This window comes from Solanum verrucosum, unplaced genomic scaffold (genome assembly GCF_900185275.1).
Source record: "Solanum verrucosum unplaced genomic scaffold, falcon-dt-bn FXZP01001320.1, whole genome shotgun sequence".
Classification (NCBI taxonomy): domain Eukaryota; kingdom Viridiplantae; phylum Streptophyta; class Magnoliopsida; order Solanales; family Solanaceae; genus Solanum; species Solanum verrucosum.
Genome location: NW_026019919.1, coordinates 93451 through 105306, shown reverse-complemented (window position 1 = coordinate 105306; position 11856 = coordinate 93451). Strand labels below are relative to the sequence as shown.

General features: G+C 38.2%; 1 pseudogene; it reads right to left on the bottom strand.

The window, feature by feature from the left end:
• The window catches only part of LOC125823311 (uncharacterized), a 7950-nt pseudogene extending 1125 nt beyond the window's left edge, over nucleotides 1-6825 (bottom strand).
• Nucleotides 6826-11856: the final 5031 nt, after the last annotated feature.

Genomic DNA, 11856 nt, shown 5'->3' with positions numbered 1-11856 from the left:
AAATTTGCTCATTTTGAGGGACTTAAATCCAATTTTTGCCTTTATGTCATAACACTCATTGTTTACCCTTCATCAAATCATGGACTTCTTCTGAATCCAAAACTTGCCGACAGATGATAACTCATTGGCCTGATGCTTTGCATTGAACAACTTTAGAGTTGGTAACAAGTCTTGGAATCCTTTCTTACTTTCTTGACATTAACTCGACTCAATGACATATGAAACAAAGCGATGAAAAGTGAAAGAAAAATATATACTACACGAGAATAACAGAAAATGATTCAATGAAGACTCTCTTTTAGAAAGAGAAAGAAAGAAAAACTTATCTGAGTGTGGTAGCCGACTCTACTGATCATGACATGCAATTTGAATTGATTACCCGATTTGTCCATCCAATCTATTTATCAACCATTATTGATCATCTAATCTTGATGTGGAGTTCCAATTATTTGACGAAGTCATAACTAATTTCAAACTCTTATTCGCCTTATGATGTCCACGAGGGTTTTTGCCACTAAAACTCTTTCACTTTGAATCCTTCAACTCACATTCGCCTCATGGTGCCCGTTAGGGTTTTCACTAATAAAACTCTCTCATTTTATTTCTCTCAACTCACATTCGCCTTATGATGCCCAGTTAGGGTTTTCACCAATAAGACTCTCTTTTTTTTTTTTTTTTTTTTTTTTTTACAGCTCACTTTCGCCTTATGATGCCGAGTTAGAGGTTTTCACCAATAAGACTCTCTCATTTTTTCTCTCAACTCACATTCGTCTTATGATGCCCAGTTAGGTTTTCACCAATAAGACTTTTTTTTTTTTTTTTCACAGCTCACTTTCGCCTTATGATGCCGAGTTAGGGTTTTCACCAATAAGACTCTCTCATTTTTGTTTCTCTCAACTCACATTCGCCTTATGATGCCCAGTTAGGGTTTTCACCAATAAGACTTTTTTTTTTTTTCACTCATTCGCCTTATGATGCCCAGTTAGGGTTTTCACCAATAAGACTCTCTCATGGTTTCATCATTTGTACCCTTAACATACTTACTCTTGACACTTCAAAGGTTGATCCAAAGGTCTTTCTTTATTCACAACTTTTATACAAGGTTAGAAAGAAATGACAAGATGAAGCTCAAATACGACTTTAAATGATGGGATGACTTTAGCTTTGGGATAGGAAAAAAAAAAATGACTTTTGCCCCAGTTTTTTACAAATATGGAATTTTGGATTTTTTATTTGGTTAGACCGAACCCCATACTAGGGTTGCCTACGTATCTTATCGAAACAAGAATCAGGTCAAACGTAGTTCATATTGATTGATTTTTTCTTCTTTTTTTTTTTTTTTTTTTTTTTTTTTATTTATGGAAGAGCCAATGAAGCAGAAGAACCAAGGAAGTAAATTAACTCTCAACAAGGGTGACAACATATGAATTAATACTTAGACACAGAACCAAGAATTTCCATTACATCAACCTTTGAAATGTCAAGTCCAAACATAAGGGTTTCTAATACCGAAAAATCACATCATATATAATATCTCTTCACAGCATCAGCATTGATGACCATTTCTGTCATTGCCTTCTATATCTGCTAAGTAAAGAGCACCATTGGATAATACCTTCTTTACAATGAATGGTCCTTTCCAATTCGGAGAAAATTTGCCTTTGACTTCAGCCTGGTGTGGCAGAATACGTCTCAGCACTAATTGACCCTCTTCGAAACGTCTGGGACGCACCTTTTTGTTGTATGCTCGTGCCATTCTTTTCTGGTACAATTGTCCATGGCATACTGATGTCAATCGCTTCTCATCAATCAAACTTAATTGCTCCAAGCGTGTTCTGATCCACTCATCATCATCAATTTCAGCCTCTACAAATTCGCAGGGATGGAATCTCAACCTCTGCAGGTATAACTGCCTCAGTCCCATATACCAACGAATAGGGGTGGCACCCACTGACGTACGAACTGTAGTGCGATAACCCAACAAAGCAAAAGGCAACTTTTCATGCCATTGTCGAGAACTTTGCACCATTTTACGAAGTATCTTTTTTATATTTTTGTTGGCGGCTTCTACAACCCCATTTGCTTTTGGGCGATAAGGAGTCGAATTTCGATGTTCAATCTTAATTGACGGCATACCTCTTGCATTAAGTGACTGTTGAGATTTGCAGCATTATCGGTAACAATTGCCTTTGGAATACCAAATCGACAGATAATGTTGAAATGAATGAAATTCACCACAACCTTCTTGGTCACTGACTTGAAAGTTACTGCTTCCACCAATTTTGTAAAGTAATCAATGGCCACCAGGATGAACCTATGACCATTCGATGCTTTTTGTTCTATTGGTCCCAATCACATCCATTCCCCATGCCACGAAAGGCCATGGAGCAGACATCGCATGCAACTCGGAGGGAGGAGAATGTATCAAATCACCGTGTATTTGACATTCATGACACTTACGAACAAATCGTATAGAATCCCGCTCCATGGTGAGCCAATAATAACCTGCTCGAAGTATCTTCTTTGCCAGAACATATCCATTCATATGAGGTCCACAAACTCCTGAGTGTACTTCAATCATGATTGTTGAAGCCTCTTTAGCATTTACACATCTTAGAATATCCAAATCAGGTGTTTTCTTGTATAATATGCCTCCGCTTAAGAAAAAACCGCTAGCTAGTCGCCGAATAATCCTTTTTTGATTACTAGTGGCATTAGTAGGACATTCTCCGGACTGAAGATATGTTTTAATATCATGGAACCAAGGTTTACCGTCAAATTCTTCCTCCACCATGTTGCAATAAGCATGCTGATCACGAATCTGTATGTACAAAGGGTCGATATGAGTTTCGTCAGGATGTTGGAGCATCGAAGATAAAGTTGCCAATACATCAACAATCTCATTATGAACTCTAGGAATGTGTCTAAACTTTATTGACACAAACCGTCGACAAAGATCTTGTAAACAATGTTGATATGGTATGAGCTTTAGGTCACGAGTCTCCCATTCTCCTTGGATTTGATGGACCAGTAAGTCTGACTATCCTAGCACTAGCAACTCTTGGATGCCCATGTCAGCAGCTAACCTCAAACCCAAGATGCAAGCCTCATACTCTGACATATTATTGGTACAATAGAATCTAAGTTGGGCTGTTATAGGGAAATATTCCCCCGATTTAGACATAAGAACTGTTCTTATCCCAACTCCCTTCTTGTTAGCAGCACCGTCAAAGAACAACTTCCATCATTGATCCTTACTATGAATAACTTCATCGATACATGATACCTCTTCGTCTGGAAAGTAGGTCTTAAGTGGTTCATATTCATCATCAATAGGGTTCTCTGCCAAATGATCTGCCAAGGCTTGAGCCTTCATTGCGGTCCGCGTCACATAGATAATGTCAAACTCTGTGAGTAATATTTGCCATTTCGTAAGCCTGCCCGTAGGCATGGGCTTTTGAAAAATATATTTTAACGGATCCATACGAGAAATGAGATAAGTAGTATAAGATGAAAGATAGTGCTTCAACTTCTGTGCTACCCAAGTTAGGGCACAACACGTTCTTTCGAGAAGGGTGTACTTCGATTCATAAACGGTAAATTTCTTGCTGAGGTAATAAATGGCCTGCTCTTTCTTTCCAGTGCCATCATGCTGACCCAATACACATCCAAAAGAATTATCCAGTACTGACATATATAATATCAATGGTCTGCCCAGCTCGGAAGGAACGAACACAGGGGGATTCGATAAGTAATTCTTAATCCTTTCAAAAGCCTCTCGACATTCTTCAGTCCACTCGACTGTGGCATTCTTTTTTAACAACTTAAAAATGGGCTCGCAAGTTGTTTGTGAGTTGAGCAATGAATCTACTGATGTAGTTTAACCTTCCTAGAAGGCTCATAACCTCAGTTTTATTCTTTGGAGGTGGCAGTTCCTGAATGACTTTTATTTTTTAAGGATCTAACTCGATACCTCGTCGACTGACTATAAACCCCAAAAGCTTTCCTGACGGTACTCTAAATACATATTTTGCAGAATTAAGCTTGAGATTATACCTACGAAGCCTTTCGAAGAATCTTCTTAAGTCTTGCACATGATTTGACTATTTTTTTGATTTAATGATCACATCATCCACATAAACTTCGATTTCTTTATGCATCATATCATGAAACATGGTTGTCATTGCCCTTATATAAGTTGCTCCCGCATTTTTTAACCCAAATGGCATGACTCGATAACAATATGTACCCCATGGTGTGATAAAAGACGTTTTTTCTGCGTCTTCATCATCCATAATAATCTGATGATAACCCGCATAGCAATCCACAAAAGATGCAATCTCATGTTTAGCACAATTGTCCAACAAAATATGAATGTTGGGCAAAAGGAAAATGATCTTTTGGACTTGTTTTGTTCAAATCACGATAATCAACACACATTCGAACTTTGCCAAGAAGGATATTGAGCGACTCGAATGACTTTGGACTCAAGTTGCTTTGTGATTTCCTCTTTAATTAATACACTCATGTCGGTTTTAAGCTTTCTCAACTTTTGTTTTACTGGAGGGAACTTAGGATCAATCGGCAACTTGTGAACCACCATATCAGTGCTTAATCCAGGCATGTCATCATAAGATGACGCAAAAACATCCTTGTAATCAAACACAGCCTGGATTATATCCTCCTTTTGATGTCGAGCATGTACGCTTATCTTAGTCTCTTTAATATTTTCATGATCCCCTAAATTTATCGTCTCAGTTTCACTCATGTTTGGGTTTGATTTATTCTCAAAAGATTTGAAATCCTGCTTACTTCTTCAAATACTTCGTCTTCATCATATTCGATTTCTTGACTTATTATTTCAGGATTAGGTCGAAGATTAGATTGGATTTTCAGATCCGGTGAAAAATTCTGCATGCATGTCATATCACTAGAATCGGCACAGAAAGAACTGTATAGAAGAAAACAAAATAAATATATTAGACTGAAATAAAAACACAATTACATCATATTGAAAAGGAAAATAGAGAGTTTGAAATAAAACGACGAGACAAAATCCGAATTACAACCCTTGAATAAATCGGATGACAAAAGAAAAACAAGACAGACTACCAAGACTTATTCTTAATGGGGAGAGGAGTGGCCTCCCAATTGTTCAGCTGGACATCAGGACCAATGAATTGCACATCTTTGTCGCTAGTGCCTTCTCCGAGTTCAATCATATCAGCCTCGACGAATAAATCTTGAAAATAGTTGATCAATTCTTCGTGAACCTCCAACACTGGCTCTGGGAGTGGTGACTCAGAAGATTCTGTTGTGCGGGCTTTGAGGAAAGTTTTGTATATGGTGGTATAGGCTTAGTAAGTGACCATACATCTTCTTCTGCTTCTTGGCCTTCATTTTGTCCTCGACTCTAGGCTTGTAACCTAAGCCAAAAGTACCCAGACTCTTTCGTGGACTCACTGGATAAGCTCTCCCTTGCAAGAAGATCCCCAAGCCTTTACCTGGTTCAAACCCATGCTTCAGCATTTCATTTACCATCATCACGGATGCCAGGGTAGTTGCGGTTTTGAAATGAGATTCCCCTCGAGGATATGCTCAACAACCACTACCTCAAAAGCTTGATAAACCAGTGCCTCATTCTCATTATTTGCCTTGATAAAAGGGAGGGAAGAGTCCTTGTAGATTGACAGATCCCCCTCACCATGAACAATCACTTCTTGTCGATCGTATTCAAACTTAACCATTTGATGCAACGTAAGGGACTGCCCCAGCCCTATGCACCCATGGTCTTCCCAACAATAGATTGTAGGATGCATTAATATTCAGCACTTGAAAATTCACGGTGAAATCGACAGGCCCTATTTTTAGTATGAGCTCTATCTCCCCAATGGCATCTGTTTTGGACCCATCAAAGCCCTAACACATACGTTGTTAGGTCGTACCCTTTCAACATTAACATTCAATTTTTGTAGAGTTGACAATGGACAAATATTTGCCCCAGACCTCCGTCAATTAGAACTTGAGTGACATATGAAAGTCACACTTTACTGTGATATGGAGGCCATGGTTATGTCCCGTACCTTCCACTGGTAGTTCATCATCTGAAAAGGTGATGCGGTTTACCTCAAAAATTCTCCCAGCAATCTTCTCTAACTGACTCACTGTAACTTCATTAGGAACATGTGCTTCATTCAGAATCTTCATTACAGCTTTACGATGTTCATCTGAATATATTAACAATGACAACAAAAGATTTGGGCTGGAGTTTTCCTTAACTGTTCCACAATGGAGTAGTCTGACAATTTCATCTTTCGTAAGAACTCCTCTGCCTCCCCTTCAGTGACTGGACTTTTAACTTGCATTTGGTCATTTTTACTTTTCCTTAATTCAGCCGGGGCATAACATCTTCCCGAACGAGTCATTCCTCCTATTTCATCTACTTCTTCATTGATTTCTTTTCCCATTGTATGTCACGACGGTAGGCTCATAATTCCAAGGGACAGCCTTGGGATTAGTCATTGGCAAGTTGGGACACTGGCCTAATGATCACAGGTGGAATATAGGCTCCTTGCACGATCAAGATAGGCTTGTCTGGCCCTCTTGGAACAACCAATCTTGCCTCTCTTGACTTGCCCAAATATCTTCAAGTGCTCCTTTTACAATTAGGATGGGTGCGCTTGATGGGGTTAACTTTTCAGACGTACTTTCCGCCCCTGAAGGCATCATTTTTGTTAAGTCAACGACATTTGCTGAACTTTCCATGCCAGTTTCAACCTTAAGGATTGGCTTGTATGGGACTGCAACTTCTTCGTGGTCATTCATCATCTCTAACATGTTTGTTTCAGTATGTCTGGGCAGTGGATTTTGATTGATGTTCGGTCCATTTGGGCTTTCAACTATAATTCGACGAGTATTGATCAAATCTTGAATTGCCTTTTTCAAGTACCAACATCTTTCTATGTTGTGCCCTGGGGCATTAGAACAATATGGTAGTTTTGGGAATAATCAAGATTTCTTGGAGGAGGATTCGACATCTTTCTTTCAATAGGACTCAAAACATTCAACGTTCTTAATTTTTGAAACAAGCTAGCATATGATTCTCCAATAAGGGTGAACTCATCCTTAGCTCCATTTCCCTTCTTGTATTCTTTTCTAGGACGAAAAGGAATTCTAGTTGTATTTTGGTGAATTTGTGGGGGTGATGGATGATTTTGAGGAAGTGGTGCACGCCATTGCGGATAAGAAGGGGGAACATTTGGTTGTGCGCTAAAAATTGGGATATTGAGGATATGGGACAGGATATTGTAGGAATTTGGGGAGGAAAGTAGTGTTGTGCATGATTATCTTAGGCATAGTTCGAGGTGCTGATACAACGGTGGCTACATATTCCCTTCTTTTCTTCCCTCCAATATTTCCAGAACCATTTTGAAGCGCTTGTGTTGTGGCTTTTAAAGCAGCTTGGCTTACGATCTTCCCAGACTTGATGCCATTTTTCACCATTTCCCCAACCTTGATAACTTCGGTGAAGGTCTTCCCGACGGCAGAAAGCAAGTAATGAAAGTAATCAGGGTCTTGGGCTTGGAGAAAAATGTCAATCATCTCTGACTCCTTCATTGATGGTTTAACCCTAGCAGCTTTCTCCCTCCATCTAACGGCATATTCACGAAAATTTTCCGTGGTCTTCTTCCTCATGTTAGCAAGTGAGGAGCGGTCTGGCACAATATCAATGTTATATTGGAATTGTTGCACAAAACATCGAGCCAAATCATCCCACGTATGCCAGTTGGCTATATCCTGATCTATGAATCATTCAGACGCAATTCCCACTAGACTTTCCCCAAAATAGGCCATGAGCAACTCTTCTTTGCCCTCTACACCTCTCAATTGATTGCAATATCTCTTCAAATGAGCTATAGGGTCTCCGTGACCATCATATTTCTCAAACTTCGGGGTTTTAAAACCAGTAGGCAAATGGACGTGGGGAAACATGCACAAATCACTGAATGAGATGCCTTTGTAGCCCCCTAGTCCTTGCATATCTCTTATACTCTGTTCCAAACTCTTCATTTTTTTAGCCATTTCTTCATGCTCCTCATTCTTAATTGTTTTCTCAATTTTGAAAGGGGAACTATATTGATGAGTCTGGGGATAAGAACTTGGAATTTTAAGGGCCTCTTCAGGGGTGTAGCCATGGTCATGAAGAACTTGGAATGAAGGATCATTGTTGAATTTGGGCACCACTGTTGGATTTGAAGTGCTATTAGTCGGTGCAGTTGGCACAAATAGCGGGTTACTCATCATAGATGTATTCAAGGGACGCACTGTAGAAGTTTTAGCGACGTTCGATGTGTTAGTGTAGGGGCCGAATCCAGGTGGATAAATTGGATCATTGGTCGATACTTGGATAGGGAATGGCATATTCGCATTCAGGTATTCCCGAATCGAAGATGGAGGAGCTTGCCCATTCATCCAAGCTTCATACATTTCGACCATTTGTTTTCGCAACATTTTTACCTCTTCCACAGACACCGATTCTTGTGCAACTGTTTGGACGTTGTCATTTCCCGACTCTGTTCCCTCCTTGCGCGTCATCTTTCCTTTCCCTTTTGATCTGGTGTAGTATTGATGAGATGCCAACTCTAATCACAAACCAACCACCTTAAAACTCTCTTTTTTTTTTTTTTTTTCTTCTCTTACAAAAAAAAACAAACATGTTAGGGTTTAGTGTTTTGCAAACGATAATCACACGTTGTATGTTATGCACCTAAATTATATATGTTTCTAAAATGAGTTTCGGAAGGCTTTTATGTTTCATCCCGGCTTTAGACGACTTGATTACGTCTCTTAGTCTTATATTTTACTTATTTGAATAATTTTGAAACGCATTTCGATCGAACCCGTTGAGGGTTGCCTACGTATCATGTTGAACATGAATCAGATCATTACGTAGTTCGTGAAAGATAATAATATATATATTTTTTTTAATTATTTTTTTTTAGAATAATAAATGTACATGAGCTGACCAAAAGTAAATCATTTTCATTCATTTTCAAATATTCTTAACACAATGATTTGAATAAAACATGAGAATAGAAGTAGCTAAGACTAAGATAGACTCAAAATGATTAACAAAAATATAAATAAATAAAAGCAACAACTAATAACTAAGAAAAGAAAATAGACTCAGAAAGAAACTAAATCCTCAGATCTCAATCATCCCCAAGACCCTTATAAATCCTAGCCAAGGCCTTTGGTAGATGTGGAGCAAGAACACGTGCCTGGCGGCCCAACCTCTCATCATTCTGGTGGAGATAACCAACATAAACATCATTGAGTGCATCCCTGAGTTGAAGTACTCGATCTCTTGCTTCATTCATGTTGTCATAACAATTCTGTAACCAATGTCGAGTAGTATTGACTTCATGCGTCAAATTCTCCCTCTGTTCTTGGAGCTCTTCAATTTGAAGGTGGAGTGCATCTCGCTCGGCTATCCTTTGACCTCTCTTAACCTCACATTCTGCCTGATATACACTAAAACGCCTTGCTATTTCCCTTTCCCGTTCCATAGAAGCCTTAACTTGATTCTGGAGTTTAGACTGTGTGCAGATAAGCTGGACCTTTTCTTTTTTTATACTCCTCCTCTTGTTACTCCATAGCGCCTATGACAATGCCCAAGTCTTCTTGTAAGGTCAGAATGGTAGAACGATGTTTTCTAACTCTCACTTCAAATATAGCATCACATTGGGCCAACTCCTCTTTAGCATTTTTCAGGTCATTACTCAGGACATCCAGAGTAGATTTATAGCTTCTTTCAACTTCGAGACGAGATTGCTTAATCCTAACCTCAATTTCTGCTTCTCGATCTACAGGTCCTTTCACCGATCCTTCTGGCAATACCTTAGGAGGGGGTTGATCATGAACCCATTCTAAGTATGCTTGGTCCACCTCACCCTTGGTGCGATCCTCCACCCTATCGTGAGGACTTGAGAGCATGCATCCCCCCCAAATCTTGAATATCTCTGATTTCCTTAAAGGAATCTCGGGATGAAACTCATACATGAATTCCCGCATATCTTCATTAGGTGGTAAAAACTGGCATCGACCAAGTTGTCGCATAACTCTAAGTGGCATATAAGGTTGGATACCTCGAAGGCCCATTAGGACGATGAACGATCGAAAGGTAGACATGTATATCACCTTGGCTGATGGAAATCAATGATAATTCCACACAATCTTGTCAGCAGTCAGATTATTGAGGTATTTCTTCCAAGCCTCAATACCCTTCGGAAAACTATGATCTTTGATTATTTCCTCATGGCCCCCAATGTAATCATTCCATTCTACTTTGAAGTCCACTACATAAGGGTGATGACGAATGTGCTCCATCATCCATAGTTGTAGTAACATATTGCATCCCTCAAAGTAATCTCCTCCATTCTTGCAAATTGTCAAAGCGCGGTAGATGTCTGCTAGAATCATGGGTACGAGGGTGATATTAGGCTTTTTCTCAAAAGCTGTAATGACTGCAGCCAAATTTATATTGATCTTTCCTCCCCTTTTCGGAAACACCATAATCCCCAAAAAAGCTACTGTGAAGGCATCATAACTGTGTGCTTCCCAGGTCAAATGACACCCGTTATTACGAAGTTTCTTTCCATATAACTCGAACCCATCCTTTCGCCCATATCTTTTGTACAAAAATTCTAACGGAACCCATTCGTTATCAAGGCAACCACCTATTTCATTCTCATTTATGTGCAATAACTCAAAAAACCTCCTACCACTGATATGTTTTGGTATCATAGGTTCTCCTTCGTGAAGGGTTTTACCCCTTCCTATGAATGCGCCTATCTCCTCTAGTGTAGGAGTGAGTTCAAAGTCAAAAAATTGGAATACATTTTTTATTGGATCCCAAAAATGAACTAGTGCTTCTATCAAGTCCCGTCGTGGCTCAACATACAAAAGGCTTCGCAGAAATCCCAAGCGTTTGAACACCACTCCTTTCCCATGATTTGTCATATTTTCATACCATGCCTTCAAAAGTGTCGGAGCCTTATCTAATATCATGATGCGAGGTGATTGATCCTCCCTTGGCCTCTTATCTCCCTTTTCATATGGATTCATATTTTCCTATATTATGATAATGACAAATTAGGACTTAATAAAACACATTTTTATTTTTTATAAAATTAAAAATAAAGTAAAAATTATTGTAAAAACATGATTGAACACTAAGGAAAACAAACCATCACATTTTTTTTAAAAAAAAATTAAAAATAAATAGATAAATAAAATCTCCTATTAAATAATCTGAGTAGAGTTGAAAGGAGAAAAAAAATTAGTATAAATTTTTTATTTTTTTTTAAAAATAATTATTATTATTATAAGAAGAGTCATTGAAAAAAAAAAAAAAAACACACAAGAAAAATAAGCACTCAAATTTTTTTGTTGTAGTCTTAACCTCTCTTATTAGATAATCCTGCTAGACTTTTTAAAAAAAATAGTATAATAATTTTTTTATTTTATTTTTTCTTATTTTATCTTTACCCCTTTTTAAAAAAAAATGATAGTAATAATAACTAAAAAAAATAAAAATAATAATAATCTTATATTTATGAAAGAAGTACAAATTTTGACAAAGTAAAAATGTTTAATAAAAGAAGGACACTAAGACCTTTGTATTTTTAGAATTTTCCTTCTTTTTTTAAAAAAAATTAATTCATCCAAAGCCGGTCGACATTTTGTATAGCCTTCCTAATAGTCCAACAAGTAGAACAAAAAATGTACATGATGGTCTTAAATGGGGGTACCTGTCCTAGAAGGACTCGACTCTTGTGTCGAGCCCCATTAGTT